Below are 17,919 nucleotides of genomic sequence, written 5' to 3'. Positions count from 1 at the left end.
TTAGTTTGCTTGTTTTAGTGCCATATTAACAAATGCCTCAAAACATTTTGTAAAATAAGATATCCAATAAAAGAATGCGATTGATGGGATGAACATTAAGAAACAGAAAACTCTCGTTTTTAGGAAGGTTGCACATACTGGAAATTTGTAGACTGCTTTGGACTAAATGGAAATTCCAGTTTGTAAACTACAAGAAGAAGCAAGCTACAAATGACTGAAGAGACTTACGAACAAGTTCCAAACGGGAACGATGGTAAGAACAACGCACTATACGCATCTTGAAATTGGATTCTGACATTTGGTTACCAAATGAAGATATAACACATTTTGTACAAAAAGAATAATAGAGAGAATTAAACCATAAACAGTTTGAGCACTACACATACACACACCTGAACATTAATATTTGATTTACATTTTTTTTTTTAATTTCCACATCACACATGCAAGAAAACGAAATCCTTTATAAGGTGTTCACTCTTATCATTGATTTATAGGCAATTGTAAGAGAAAACTAACCCTTTTATTTGCAAACCTTCAGATAGATATTATTTAAAATTACGACCTTCTAATTGTGCAGTCTTTTTCTCTCTTTACTACTTAATCCTTGAGGGAAATAGGATTAGAAACGAAGAGAGGGAGTGCTCTTCTTCATGAAGAAGATAGGAAGTTTCCTTTGGGTGCAGCCGTCTTCAATACATCTAATCTTCTTTATGACGTAGTGAATCATTAACTGAAATATGAAATATGGAGACACGCAGGTGATACAACATCGTCAAATTTTCTTCTCTGTAACAAGTCAACTTCTTGGCGAATTGATGAATTCATTTCCTGATGACTTTTACAGTGTTTACGTGTATGCTACGGGTGTGTCCTCTAAGTGGATTTCAATTTAGTTTAGTACTTGATAAATAAAAGTATGTAATAACACTCACATTTTCAGAACGTCGAGTGTTTAGATGATGCCGAACTCCCCTTAATTTAATGAAATTAATTACATCAAATCTTCATCAACTTCTAAACTCCAAAAATAACAAACTCGTTTATTTTTGAGATATTCACTAAAATGAAGTCATTTAATATATGATATATCATACGCATAAATAAACTTACTCTCTTAGTGTGATAACGATGTCATGTTTACTTTATGTCATACATCACCTTCCATTCTTCGTGGTAAACACAAACTCCACTTATCAGAACACTTGATGATTATATTTGTGTTTTAGTTATGATTGAGTTATCCAATGTTCAAATAAAGTGATCATTCTCTTTTCATGGACAATGTCAATAATACGACAAGAACGACAAAAAATGCTGAAGAGAGCGATGACTTCATATATGACCCTTTCAGCAGTATCGTTAATAAATACTAGTCTAGTGGTGCATTATTTTTTAATTTATGAAAGTTCAATTCTTTTCGATTGGTCAGAGAATATATTCCCTTCATCTGAAGATATATTCCCTTCATCTGAAGATATATATATATATATATATATATATATATATAAAGTATTAATGATCAGCATTTATTAAAGTGCAATTTTGCACAGTAATTAAGAGGAAACAAACATTTCATACCAAATCACTGGCCAGGAAAAGGAGCAAGGGGATGCTATCTAATTAAAACAATAAAACGAAAGTGTTACATGGAAGACTAATCTCTGAAATTATCTGAACCTCGTTCATTCAGTACAGTTGTAACAATATATCACTAATTACTGACCGGCTAACTTAAACAGTAACCTTGTATTTATTCATGAACTTTTAAACCCGTAAGACGACTAATTTTTTCTCTTCAAACGGTATAGATTTCTTACTATTATACTTCTTTTGATTGTGCAATTTTCCTTGATCTACAGCAGCAGGTTCATTTACGAGAAATCTACATGGGATAATCACCAGTCGTTCATTACCCACGGTTATTAACACAAAAAAGAATGAATATACCTGTCAATTTGATTTATTGAATTAAAATAATTAAAGAAAATAATTATTTTTATTATCCACAAATAATTTGTGGATAATACGGATTCAACAATGGACTGGCCGGCCCAAAGCCATGACTTATAAAACACCTATAGAACAACTTTGGGATGAATTAGAACACTGACTTTGCTCCACACCCCCAACGACCCACATCACAAACTTCTCTGGCTACAGCTATTCAAAAAGAATGGGCTGCCATTCCTCCACAAGTGTTCGGACACCTGGTAGAAAATCTCACTGGCAGAGTTAGAGCTGTCATAGAAGCAAACAGTAGACCAACCCCGTGTTACTGTCCACTGCTGGAAAGTGTGTCACGGGGAAAGTCGAATTATAGTTTTTTAACTGTAATCAGACTTTTTAAATACATTATCAATTAAGGTAGATTTGATCTATTGTCATCACACATTGACACATGATCTTCTGCCGAATTGATCTTCTACCGTAGGCAGTAAGCAACGGGTCAAAATGTCCTCGTACCCTTCCGCATTTAGATTTCCGTGTAGTGTTACGAGGGGCCAAGTCCATTCATTGAAAAACACCCCCACATTGTAATGCCATCTCTTCCTAATTTCATGACAATTTTACCTACCATAAAGTAAGGTTTGTGAGGGAATGGTTTGTGGAAAATAAAGTTCCAAAACTGAACTGGCAGGCCCAAAGCCCTGACCTAAATCCTATAGAACACTTTCGGGATGAATTAGAACACCGACTATGCCCCAGACCCCTAACGACCCACATCACAAACTGCTCTGGCTACAGCTGTTCAAGAAGAATGGGCTGCCATTCCTCCACATTTATTGTTTAAAACACGCACGAATTAACACATTTGCTGCTCAATGTGTCAATTTCAGCTGGGAATCAGGCAGTTCTGCGTGATTCACAGCTGACATTCAACCTCTATATGTGTCCAAAATATCTAAATTCTAACACAAGAGATTTTTTGTGCAAAATGGGTTCAGAATTTCTAAGTAAGCAAATTATTTTCTGATGGAGGACTAATTTGCAGACATGGTTTATTTTGCACGCATCTAAAGCATTATATTAAAATTAGAACGAAAAATATATCTTTTATAGATTTTGGTAACAGAACAAGCATTGAAATAGAATATGGTGTCTCAGCAATGAAAGATTAGCACAATGCATATAGTACAATATTTCACACAAAGAAAAAGAATTCATTCAATTAATTGACTTCAGTTTCGCTGTAGAAATGGACCAAAATACTTCGGTCTGTTTATAAACATTGACTATAGTAGTATCTGGAAGATATACCGCCTGCCCCTTCCGTAACTTGCTAACTCAAATTTATATGAAAAATCCTTATAAAGATTCTCCCTCATTACAGATAGGAGCAAAATCCTGGTGGTTGCAACAGAATGGCAAACAACTACCCTCCGTTTCGCAAAGCTAGAAAGGTTTGTCAAACGAACGTTTTTATGAAAACACTTTATTTTCCAATCCAGTAAAGACTTTAACTCAACACTGCGAATACTGAACAAGAAATAACTTTAATTTCCACTACGAATTACGATTGCTGATGAAGTTCTCATTTAACAAACACAAAAGAAATTTCTTGGCTGTTTTGAAATTTTGACCATACGAACTGCTAGATACCTATGCAGCCTAGACGGTTATAATTACGTGCGAAGTGACTGCAATTCTTCTTCTTCTTCTGTTAGATTGTATGTTCGGAATTTAGAGAACGGAGATCTGACACATATTTCTTGTACCTAAGAAGACGTTGAAGTACTTCTCAATGTTGAACATGCAATGTTAAAAATCTAATGCAATACATGAATACGCAGTATAAGGTATGTTACATTGGGAATATAACAAATCGGATGCCTTTTGGATGAAGAGGCTTTTAATTCCCGGAAAAGTGTAGATCTGGATCCACTTTCAGACGACAAATATCACTACTCCCTCTCGACTGCTGCAGAGGCACACATTACTTAGTTGAGAAACTGCATATAATTACGCAATTTCTGAAGTGCCTTTTTTATTTCAGATCAAAGTTGAAAATATACGCGTACAATGAACACTCACAATTGTACAGAATGTAGATTCAAGATTCTAGATTTAAAATTCTAGATTAGTATTCGGATTTGTTATATGAGTAAATATGGATGGACTATACACATATGATAGGTGTGCTTATCAATTTTTGAAATAGAATTAATTATACAAACAATTGAATGAAACAATCATTGTTTGTTTGAAAGGACGTCAAATGGTAAACTTTACTAAATAATCCACATCGTCAGAAAAACATGAAAAAAAATACAAACTTCAGGGGGAAAAAAGGTTTACTTACCTCCTTCGAAACTTCCTGTAAACAGTATGCAGTCCATGTCATAAGAATGGCATTGCATGCAATTAAAGTAAAATTTAGGACCCGATGTAAGAAATATAAATTAGCATTAAAAACGTTAAAGCCAGAAAAGCAACACAAAGCAGTGTTTACTGCATAGCAAAAAAAGAGAGCTCCAGAAAACAAAGTATTTTTCTCCTTCAGAAGAGAGCAACATCTAACATAAAGCATTCTGATCTCTTCCAATTTGCTTATGGAAAAATTTCTTGTGGTTTCTTTTAAAAGCTGATTTATGCAATAAAAGGAATATCTATAAAACTGTGCGAAATAAGAAACCAAACAGAACACCACTACTATCGAGACGAATCTGATAAAATTAATTATTGTATTCAGAAAAAGAGTGACAATACACTTCACACTCATCGACCATTTTTCACAGAAGTAAGTCGACTCCCAAATTACTAAATGGCATGAAACTCCAACAGAAAAAATGAAAATTAACACATGATTAACAATGATTATCGCAAGAATGTACTTTATTTCGTATTCCTTTGCAATTCTTGCATTCAGATCTACTTCGAGATGGTAGTTTCGTTTCACTAAAGTGATCAACTTCTTTCCCCTTATGTACATGAATAATCTTACAAACACATTCATGCTTAGAAAATAGCAAAAGATCACATAATGTCTATACAGATGCTTTTCCTTTCGTGTGGCATGCACATGATGAAAGTCGAATGCAACAACGGCAAAAAACATTAGCAAGTTGTACAGAGTTCGAATACTGCATCTGGGAATAGAAATATCAGAAATATTTGATTTGAAGAGCCCTTTAATGAAGCAGGTTCCGGTGAAAGTGTTGATCAAAGAAATACAACGAAATCCTTTATAAAATTTGCTGCGTATGGAATCCATACGAGATTATTCCTGAGAAGGAGCAAACTTCCGCTTATGGAAAACAGACTTTCTCGGTGAAGTCGCAGACTCGATAATGATGATACAAAGTGTTTACATTTCACTACTGCTCACGCGATCGATTTATCATTTGGCGTTAAACGTCTGAGGAAATGAAAATGGAAAGCTTTGCAATCGTGAGTTTTGTGTTCTCTTGCGTTGGGTTTTATAATTACATTGCTTTAATCGTTTTTCATCGACGACCCATTCACCTTCTTAATATTCGCAGTTTAATCATTTTACACGTTGACCACGAAGACAAGTATTTTTACCGTGAAGGAGAAAAAGAGAAAAACTCTAACATAAGTCTTTGCCTTCAGTTCATTCCTTATCAAAATCCAATGAACGAAATTCTGGAGGGAAAACACCAACATAAATTAAAATAAATTACGTAATTGTGATTTCTGCTTTTAATGACCTATCTACCTATCCTAATGGTAGATAGATCATGGGCCTTAAATTCCTTTAACAGGAATTTAAGGCCCAAATTCAAGCATGCTTGGATTTAGTAACCGAAATACGAGGATAGAATGGTCACTCCTATGCCTCAAGGTATTCTTGGCTGTATCCCTGTGTGTACACGATGCCGGTTTGCGGGATGAAAAATACCAGATAAACTGGCAAAAAAACCCTACTGCCCGCGCCCAAGGCCGGCTAACTTGGCTATGGCTGACGACGATCCTTCAGCTACTCACGTCTCCGACGGGAATCGAACCTAGGACACTTCTTCCCCAGGCATATGGTTGCGAAGCGCAACGCCACTAGGCTGACCGCGCGGAGGCTTTTAATGATAGATTAGTGATATAAATTTCATATGCCAAGCTTATGGTGTTCTTAGATTTTTACGAAAGTAATAAAGTTCGTGTGTTTCTTAAAGAGTCCCAATAATGCGCGCGCGCGCGCGCGTGTGTGTGTGTGTCATAATTACTTCCACTGTGAATACACCCAGCAAACCTCTGTATATCGACTATATAGATTTCACACTTACTTCAACTCTTTATAAGTGAAATAACAATATCTAGTTTGTTATATTCAAATCTTTTAAACCATTATATGGTTTTAATTTTGGGTTAATCATTATCTAATAAAAAAGCTGTAAACATTCATATCTATCTCTCTCTTGTCTAATATCAAGATTTTATAAAGAAACATATCAACGATAAGTTTGTGCTAATAATGTGAGTGAAAAACGAGATATATGGGGAGAGGTAAGACAGTCGAAGCAAGAAAGTCATGAGACAAGTGGAATTGTCTGTGGACGTTTTTATTATTGTTGTTCTTTTTGTCAGTTTGACTGTTTTGGACTTTTTTCGAGAAAGAATAATCTCTTTAATGGAAAACACCCTTACTTCTATACGAGAGAACCTTGACTCAGCGAATTGAGTTAGCGAGTTCATATGGAGAGTTTTATTTTACATAAACTTGAGCTACTCCTTGTACAAATGTAAAATCGGCCAGAGGAACATGTGCAGTTGACAGACATATTCCAGCGGCCTCATTGTTTCCTTACCTGCTTCAGTTAAGACAAGAAGTTGTAATAGGTGTTCGTCACACTCAACATGTGATTTAAATTCTTTCCTTATAAAAAAGACCACACTTTAGCTTAACCGAGAACTCTGCTTCAGGATACTCGTAGACTGCAACAGTACAAGTATTTAACTGAAACTCTCGAATTCTCAACGATAGTTCAAAAACTATTTTATGTTGCAATGGGAAAATAGATTTGAAATATCATCTTGCAATAACACCTTGAAAACTTCTTGTGATTTTCGTAAAATATCTCGAAACATTCGACGAAATAAGGGTGTAAATTTTTAACTGCAATCCGAAGAATTCGTAAATCAGATGACAATATTTCACGTCTTAAATATCCTTTTCTTTATTACAAATCGGTACTAATTCTAACCTTTCCTCTTACAGTATACTTAATAGAGTGATATGTACCCTCTAGGACAAACGTTCACCACACAATTCTTGTCTAAAATAGGAAAAACTGTGAAACTGGTACTGATACACAGAAATCAAATGTTTTATCATTTCACTTTCAAAATTTTTCTTATCATTCGCAAATCATAGAAATCCCAAAGCTAGGAAACCGTTATTACCGATGAGCTGCATATCTCGTAAAATTTTTATTCCATCTCTTTGTAGCTATCGAATGGAATGCAATTATGACTATCGTCGGAATCATCCAACAATGGCCAGTAATTGGGAAACAAGCAGAGCTCATTTTAAATAAAAATGACATGTTTAGTGTAATTACTTATTGTTTTAAAAATAACATTAGAAACAAGAAATACCAATAAAACAAGAGAAAGGAGATTAAAGGTATCTAGAAATTATATTCTTGGTTTAATTCTTTATCCAAATGTAAGGAAACCAATTTTGCAGGTGTACTCACTTAACGACTGGGTCACTCGTATATGCTAATGATTTCGCATCAACTGCCTTAATATCCAATAATGCAAGGCGCAAACCCTTCCAGAACCGGTTGAAATCGCTCTGGGTAGTGGCGCTTCGCATAATTCATAGCATTATGCACGTGTTTAAGTACGAGCGTGATTCCGTACGTGCATGCGTGCACATTGTGTTATGGGATACTATAGTTCGCCCACCGATTTGAGGTCCCTCGACACTTCTGCGCATGTCAAAAAAAGGAGAATCCATTCCGATAATAGGGTAATCAGTCTGTCTTCTGGGATGTAATAATAAACAAACTCAGTTTGTTTATTATTACAGGTCAGAAAATTTAGTTTTTCTTTTACGAACATTGCTGTTTTTAAAGTGTAACTATTTTGCTTGTATAACAGTTGGAAAAATGTACGTAGAGTGTTAATACGTGCAAATACTGCGTTCTACATAAAACAATGTCACTTCGCTCCATGATAAGTTTCCTTTTATTCTGGGACTTTTTAAAACAAAATCCGATTTCATGAAGTATTTTCCTTAAGGTTCTCTTTTCCAAGGAAAATTAATTTTTTCTTTAAGCACAGGAATCAATTTCGGAACAGTTGGCACTCTTTTCTCGACCATAGAAAATTCGTGAATAGCTCTTCTTATAACGTCTACATCAAAATCATTCAAAGCTACGGTTTCGATGGTTTTCTTTCTCTGCCGCTTTTTTTTTTTTTTTTTTTTTAGGAGATTTAAATTTTGGCTTACCTCCACCTTTTGATCCCCTACGAATTCTTTTCACAGTCGATCCCGATACGCCCGCAATTGCACTTGCACGTTTTATGACTTGAGAAAGGGGAACAAGAAGACGGTCTTCTGACTATTCTTTTTCGCAGAATGTCAGCACATTATTCAATATTCTTTTGCAATAGCTACTGAAACGTGTAACAATAGAACCTGTTGACTGTACTGAATCCATCATACAAATTAATAATAAAAAAAAATAATGCAAAAAGAGAACAACAAAAATCAAGCTAGTACTAGTATAGCGACAGACAAGAAAGCACGTGATTTCGCATGTTAGCGACAAATTCTTACATCCTTCATTTCTTTCTCCCCTTCAGCATGAATCAACTATTCTTGGCACCAAGCCAAGAAGGGATCTAGAAATGGTGGGCAAACTATACTGCAATTGATGTGAAGTCTTTAGCCTCAATATACAAATTGACCATGGTGAAAATACTATACACGCAAACGTTATTTGATTACGCATGGATAAAGGATTAAATGATGAATACAATTTCTTGGCATCTTTATCTTATCACCAAGTCGAAAGGCTTTCAACAGAAAGTAGGTTTCAGTTCATGTGTTAAAAAGCAAAGTCTCAGAGAACAAATCATTCTCTTCAAATACATGAGAGCATATTACTCTGATTTGTTATAGTTCTCTTTCGAAATAATTTCCTTCTCGTTCAATCATGTTATCCTTCAGACACGAAGAGATCGTACATAAAATTCAGGGAAGGAAAAAGAAATCCGAAAGAAATGGCGTTAGTGGTGACAAACATTATGGAATTTGCTCTTACAATTATTAGTAAAAATTTTGCCATTTTAAAATTAGCCAACCATTTTCATAAAAAATAATAAGATTCGTTTATCAGAGAGAAAAATACAACTGCAAATGAATGTACCAAGGGAATACACGATTAGCACTTAGTACTACTTTCCTGTCATAACATGACCAGCTGCACGAATATATTTAAACGAAAATATGATATCAAACATAAACCTTGAAAGTGAATTAGAATGCTTCCTATCGGACTTTTTTATTACACAAAATAGACACTGTCCAAAATAGCACACGCAGTCAAAAGAACTGCGCACTAGGCAGAGAAGAATAAATCTTTTAGATCATTAATAAGGTATCTCTAGGAAACCTGAGTCACTCGACCGTTTCTGGCCACTGAGCCTAACATACATTCGAGAAATAACAGCAACTTGATAAGTACTAATAAAAGCCAAGTATTAAAGTAAAATTCCATGCAATACACTGAGGTTACCTTTAAGTAAAGTTATTTCAGAGACCTTTTGCAACGCTATTCTTTTTACGAGTGAATATTTTGTTATTACCAGTAGTCGCATTCTAACTCTAATTACATGCATTGAATTAATTAATCCTAATTCTATTCTTCAGAGACTAAATAAAAATGTCATACTTGTTGGGTAATAAGTTACTGCAACCAAACGTGATTTTATTTTCCATTGGAATATGCAAAATGTATTTGTTCTTTTAATATGTAAGACCAACGACGCTCCGAGGCCAAACAACATACCTCACAGGTAGTTATATCCAAATTACTTAACAAATATTTCCTGAACTCTTAGTAGCTGTTGAAAAAATAATACACAAAAATGAGTTCCCTGAGGTTGCCGGGGCCCTGGAGCGTACAGTTTCGGAATCACTGGTGTAAGCCCATTGGAAAGCACATTGACGGATTGGTAAACTCAAGTCCGTAAGCGCCTCATGAGAGAATGAGTCATAATAGCTATCAAATATCGTTGCAAATGTTGATTGGTCTAGAGCTGTTTCATTTAGCACAGTACTCAGTCACCTAAAATTGGTTTCAAAAGGTGTTCCACGGTATTAAGATTGCACATCAATCGCGTTTTTACACCTCGTTTTAGTTAGACCAAAACCAAGCACCTGCAGTTTGTCATATTGAGAAATAGACGTGATGTAACCATTAAATTGTTTCATATAGCAAGTGTTGTATGATCTAGAAGTAGTGCAGGTTGTCGGCTTTCATTAAGTCAATTTAATGCTGTTACAACCACGTCTATTTCACCCTACGGCAAACCGTAGGTGCTTTCTTTTTATCTAAAGAAACCGATGTGTAAAATCTCGATTGATCTGCGCAGTTTCAATGCAGTGGAACATCTTTGAATTAATTTGTTCGAGGTTTAATTCGCTTTGAAGCGAATTAAACCTCGAACGCAGGCCAGATCACTACATCCAATTATTTCATATTATCTGGTGGTAATGTCAAACACAGGTGATTCAAAATCCGGGGGAAAATATTATCAAATACTAACATACAGTCTCTAGAAAGGGAATTGTGAAATCTCGGTCAAAGAACGGACCCAAACACTATTAAGATGCGTAATGCGTAGGTTTTCACGAAATACAGAACTCTTTATTATTATTATTATTATTATTATTATTATTATTATTATTATTAAGCGAGACCTCCAGGAAAACAGAGGTGAGGTTCAACTAGGGAGAACAAATAATACACACACCAGCTATCATACTTATTATTGATCTCATTCACACTGCATGCACTCACGACACTCACTCCCAATGGCAATCCTTTCCAATCACGCACCACCCTCTAAGAGGAAAATCTAGCCCTCGCATCTTTCTTGGAGGCTTCTCTGCTTCCAAAGATGCCCTCTCGTTCTTTCCCCACCCTCCATAAATTGAAAACTCCATCAATTCATATTCTGTATGACCCTTTCAGAGGTTCGTAAGTCTCAATCATATTACCCCTCTTTCTCCTGTATGCTAGTGTCTGCAGTCTAGAAATTCTCTATCTGTCTTCATAATCAGTATTCCATAATCCTGATATCATTTTAACACTCGCCTTTGCACTCTCTGCAAATATATCTGAATCACAACGGAAACCAGGAGACCAGACCTACGCACAACAGTCCAAGTTAGGTCTTATCAAGGCCTTGCAAAGAGGCAAAATAACATCCTTATCTTTACAGGTGAACGTTCGTTTCAGCATTGCAATTATCTTTTGAGTTGTATTTGCAATCTTTGCAACATGGCCCCTAAACTTCAACTTACTATCTATTAACACTCCAAGATCCCTAGTCTCATCAGTCTCATTTATCCTATAATACAAATATAATACGACATTGAGTACCTAATCATGCCGAAGTGAATGACTTTACATTTACTGACATTGAACTGACACCATTTTCCAGCAGAATGTTCCCTGTTCTGAGACTCATATTAAACATCCTGGTCAAAGAATGATCAATTCAACTGAACACTCTTTTAGACCACATGCTGATATTCCATCAGACCATATTGCTGAATTCGTATTCAGTTTGTGCAACAGCTGTAATACCTAGCCTTACACACACACCTGCGTTTCTTCATCTTGTGAAGAGGTAAGAGTGAGCTCAATGTTGCGTTCACCAGTTTGATAGCTTTTAGTGAATTTTCATGGGCACTCGTTAACTGAACAACCTCTTCTGCATCTGTAACCCTCACGCCATCTGGATTTAGAAGAGTTATTCTTTCATATTCATTCTTTCTTTTATTTGCAGCATGTCGATATAATTCTTGTGGGTTGTCTTTAGCAAGCCAAGCCAGTTCCTTTTCATAATCACACTTTGCTTCCCGCACAACAGTTGAGACTATTCTAGCCTGCTGCTTATAACATTCATAACGGATGACATCCTTATGCAAACGGTATTCCTTCCTCATCGTCCTTTTCTTTCGCATCTTTTGTTTAATAAGAATACACATCCATTTCACCCTTACTCCATTTATTCTTCGAACTCTCGGGATAAATTCTGATATCGCGTCATTTAAGTATTGTTTCATCATCATATCTCATCCGATTGGTAACGGGTTGAGTCTACTAAGAAGAAAGGTTCTCCACCTATCGCGATCTTTAGCCATCTCAATCATGACTCTATAGCTGGGTATATGTGAATGTTCTTTCAGCAACTTTATCCAAGTATTTCTTGTTCTGCTTCTAGGCCTTTTTCTTCCGATGTATCCATTTAGAGCTAAATATGGGAGTCTATGAGGGGCCATTCTCTGAATATGATCAAATCATCTCAGTTAATGCTTAATGATTGTGTATATTATATTATCTGGGAAGTCTAAATCTGTTCTGATTGATCATTATTCTTGTTTTGCATCCAGTGGGCGTTATTAATTTTTCTGAGGCATTTCGTTTCAAATGCTTGAAGTTTCTTGATTGGTTGTTGTGTTAATCTCAGGTTTCTTAAGCATAAGTAGCCGTTGGGATAATAATTATTTTATATAATTTTAATTTTAGACTCGTTTAGATTTTTTTATTTTTCCACATTTTCTTTAGTTTATTCATGTTGGTCCAACCTAGGTTTAGCCTGTGTTTTACTGTTTCCGTATTGTTTAGGTTACTAGATATAAGACTGCCAAGATAAACATATTTATTAACTTGTTCCAGGAGGTGATTTTCAAGATTTATAGAAATGTTTTCTTCTTCTCTACGTATCTTCATTAATTTTGTTTTATGAAGATTTATTTTCATACCATACGTTTTACAAGAGTCATTTAAAATATTAATATTTTTTCTAGTTGTGGTTTAGAATCTGCTAAAATAATGATATCATCCGCGTATTTTATGTGATTAATATTGGTACCATTGATTTTTACACCTGGTTCATCGGCTATGGTATTACAGACTTCTAGGAAGAGGTAAAAGAGTTGAGACGAGAAAGGGCATCCCTGCATTACACCTTTCTCGACTCTGAAATTCTCGGTTTTAATGTTCTTTGTTTTAACAAAAGCTTTGGTGTCTCTATAATAATTTGTAATAAGTGTTAAATATCAGAATCCATTTTTACGATTTTTAGGACAGTGATCAATTTTTTTCTATTAACTGAATCAAAGGCTTGCTTAAAATCTATAAAACAACAGTATATGGGCAGGTTGTATTCCCAATATTTTTCTGCTATATTATTAATGGTGAAGATATGGTGTATAGTGGATGTATGTGGCCTGAATCCTGCTTGGTTTTCCTCTATGATTTTTTCTGTAAGCACCTGTGTTCTCTTTTGTATAATTCGAATGAATAGTTTATAACTATGGCTTAAGAGTGTTATCGGTCTGTCATTTTCACATATTCTTTTGTCTCCTTTTTTGTGAATTGTTATAATAATTCCTGTTTTCCTGTCAGCTGGAATTAATGAGTACAAAGAATTTGAATAAATAAATTCATTAAGAAATTAATGGCTTCCTTTCCACCATATTTCCATAGTTCTATAGACATTTCATCTTTAACCATAGCTTTTGAAAGTTTCATTTGGTTTACTGCATTTAGAATTTTTACGTTTTACATCTTACAGAACACCTTTGGGATGAATTATAACACACACCGACTATGCTCCAGACCCCCCAACGACCCACATCACAAACTGCTCTGGCTACAGCTGTTCAAGAAGAATGGGCTGCCATTTCTCTACATTTATTGTTTAAAACACACTTGAATTAATACATTTGCTGCTCAATGCAGTTCTGCGTGATTAAAAGCTGAAATTCAACCTCTATTTGCGTCCAAATAGAGGAATGGACTAATTTGCAGATATGGTTTACTTTGCACGCATCTAATGCATTATATTAAAATTAGAACGAAAAATATATCTTTTATAGATTTTGGTAACAGAACAAGCATTGAAATAGAATATGGTGTCTCAGTAATAAAAGATTAGCACTGAGACACCATATTCTATTTCAATGCATATAGTACAATGCATATAGTACAATATAGTAGCTTCACACAAAGAAAAAGTTAATTATATTAATTGACTTCAGTTTCGCTGTAGAAATGGACCAAAATACTTCGGTCTGTTTATAAACATTAACTATAGTAGTATCTGGAAGTTATACCGCCTGCCCCTTCCGTAACTTGCTAACTCAAATTTATATGAAAAATCCTTATAAAGATTTTCTCTCATTCCAGATAGGAACAAAATCCTGGTGGTTGCAACAAAATGGCAAACACCGCGTTATCCTCGCGACTGAACTACCCTCCGTTTCGCAAAGCTAGAAAGGTTTGTCAAACGAACGTTTTTATGAAAACATTTTATTTTCCAATCCAGTAAAGACTTTAACTCAACACTGCGAATACTGAACAAGAAATAACTTTAATGTCCACTACGAATTACGATTGCTGATGAAGTTCTCATTTAACAAACACAAAAGAAATTTCTTGGCTGTTTTGAAATTTTGACCATACGAACTGCTAGATACCTATGCAGACTAGACGGTTATAATTACGTGCGAAGCGACTGCAATTCTTCTTCTTCTTCTGTTAGATTGTATGTTCGGAAATTAGAGAACGGAGATCTGACACATATTTCTTGTACCTAAGACGACGTTGGAAGTGAAGTATTTCTCAATGTTGAACATGGAATGTTAAAAATCTAACGCAATACATGAATACGCAGTATAAGGTTTCAATGTTGCATTGCGAATATAACAAATCGGTTGCCTTTTGGATGAAGAGGCTTTTAATTCCCGGAAAAGTGTAGATCTGGATTCACTTCCAGACGACAAATATCACTACTCCCTCTCGACTGCTGCAAAGGCACACATTACTTAGTTGAGAAATTGCATATTTCTCAAGTGCCTTTTTTATTTCAGATCAAAGTTGAAAATATACGCGTACAATGAACACTCACAATTGTACAGAATGTAGATTCAAGATTCTAGATTTAAAATTCTAGATTAGTATTCGGATTTGTTATATGAGTAAATATAGATGGACTATACACGTATGATAGGTGTGCTTATCAGTTTTTGAAACAGAATTAATTATAAAAACAATTGAATGAAACAATCGTTGTTTGTTTGAAAGGACGTCAAATGGTAAACTTTACTAAATTACCCACATAATCAGAAAACACAGTAAAAAATACAAACTTCTGAAAAAAAAAAAAAAAAAGGTTTACTTACCTCATTCGAAACTTCCTGCAAACAGCGCGCAGTCCATGTCATAAGAATGGCATTGCATGCAATTAAAATAAAATTTAGGACCCGATGTAAGAAAGAGAAATTAGTATTGAAAACGTGAAAGCCAGAAAAGCAACACAAAGCAGTGTTTACTGCATAGCAAAAAAAGAGAGCTCCAGAAAACAAAGTATTTTTCTCCTTCAGAAGAGAGCAACATCTAACATAAAGCATTCTGATCTCTTCCAATTTGCTTATGGAAAATTTTCTTGTGGTTTCTTTTAAAAGCTGATTTATACAATAAAAGGAAAATCTATAAAACTGTGCGAAATAAGAAACCAAACAGAACACCACTACTGTCGAGACGAATCTGATGAAATTAATTATTGTACTCAGAAAAAGAGTGACAATACACTTCACATTCATCGACCATTTTTCACAGAAGAAGTACTTCGACGCGCGAGTTACTAAATAGTATGAAACTCCAACAGAAAAAATGAAAATTAACACATGATTAACAATGATTATCGTAAGAATGTACTTTATTCCGTACTCCTTTGCAATTCTTGCATTCAGATCTACTTCGAGATGGTAGTTTCTTTTCACTAAAGTGATCAACTTCTTTCCCCTTAAGTACATGAATAATCTTACAAACACATTCATGATAAGGAAATAGGAAAAGATCACATAATATGTATATTGATGCGACTCCTTTCGTGTGGCATGCACATGATGAAAGTCGAATGCAACAACGACAAAAAACATTAGCAAGTTGTACAGAGTTCGAATATTGCATCTGGGAATAGAAATATCAGAAATATTTGATTTGAAGAGCCCTTTAATGAAACAGGTTCCGGTGAAAGTGTGGATCAAAGAAATACAACGAAATCCTTCATAAAATTTGCTACGTATGGAATCCATACGAGATTATTCATGAGAAGGAGCAAACGCCAGCTTATGGAAAACAGACTTTCTCGGTGAAGTCGCAGACTCTGTAATGATGATACAGTGTTTATATTTCCCTACTACTCACGCGATCGATTTATCATTTGGCGTTAAACTTCGGCGGAGATGAAAATGAAAAGCTTGGCAATCGTGATTTTGTGTTCTCTTGCTTTCGGATTTATGATTACATTGCTTTAATCGTAGTTCATCGACGGCCCATTCAGCCTCTTAATATTCGCAGTTTAACCTTTTTACACGTTGACCATTAAGACAGATATTTATACGGAGAAGGCGAAAAAGAGAGAAATTCTTATATAAGTCTTCCCCTTCAGTTTATTCCTTGCGCACGAAATCCAATGAACAAAATGTTGCGGGGGGGGAATACTAAACATCGATTAAAATAAATTACGTAATTGTGATTGTGATTTCTGCTTTTAATGCTAGTTTAGTGATATAAATTTCATATACCAAGCTTCTGGTGTTCCTAGATTTTTACGAAAGTAACAAAGTTCATATGTCTCTTAAAGAGTCTCAATAATTCGGTCATCATCACACACACACATGTGTGTGTGTGTGTGTGTGTGTGTGTGTGTGTGTGTGTGTGTGTGTGTGTGTGTGTGTGTGTGTGTGTGTGTGTGTGTGTGTGTGTGTGTGTGTGTGTGTGTGTGTGTGTGTGTGTGTGTGTGTGTGTGTGTGTGTGTGTCATAATTACTTCCACTTGTAAATCCATCGAGGAAACTTCTGTATATCAACTATATAGATTTCACACTTAGTTCGATTCTTTATAAGTGAAATAACGATATCTAGTTTGTTATATTCAAAATCTCTTCAGCCATTGCATGGTTTTAATTTTGTGTTAATCATTATCTAAGATTTTGTTTCTATAAAAATTCATTTAAAATTATTAGCTTTAATGCTTTTTTTTACATTAAGTAAGGTAAAAGCTGTGCCCATTCATATCTATCTGTCGCTCTTGTCTAATAGCAAGATTTTATAAAGAAACATGTCAACGAAAGTATGAGATAATTTGAAAGTTGTGCTAATACTGTGAGTGAAAAACGAGATATATGCAGGTAGGGAGAGGTAAAAAAATCAAAGCAAGAAAATCATGAGACAAGTGGAACTGTCTGTGCACGTTTTTATTATTGTTGTTCTTTTTGTTAGTTTGACTGTTTTGGACTTATTTCGAGAAATATTATGCTCTTTAATGGAAAACACCCTTGTTGCATCTATACGAGAGAACCTTGACTCAGTCAGTATCGATGATGACCTTTGGTTTGAAGAAAACTGGTTCGAATCCAGAATAGGACATTACGAATTCTTAGAAATGCTTTTCAAACAGACTGAGTTAGCGAGTTCATATAGAGAATTTTATTTTCCATAAACTTGAGCTATTCGTTGTACAAATGAAAAATCGGCCAGAGGAACACGTTCGGTTAACAGACATACTCCAGCGGCCTCATTGTTTCTTTACCTGCTTCAGTTAAGAAAAGAAGTTGTAATAGGTGTTCGTCACACTCAACATGTGATTTAAATTCTTTCCTTATAATAAGACCATACTTTAGCTTATTTGAAGAACCCTGCTTCAG

The sequence above is a fragment of the Typopeltis vanoorti genome, chromosome 16, assembly GCF_054136105.1.
Source record: "Typopeltis vanoorti isolate ZY-2024b chromosome 16, IOZ_Tvanoo_1.0, whole genome shotgun sequence".
Taxonomy (NCBI): domain Eukaryota; kingdom Metazoa; phylum Arthropoda; class Arachnida; order Uropygi; family Thelyphonidae; genus Typopeltis; species Typopeltis vanoorti.
Note: the sequence above shows the minus strand (reverse complement) of the source record.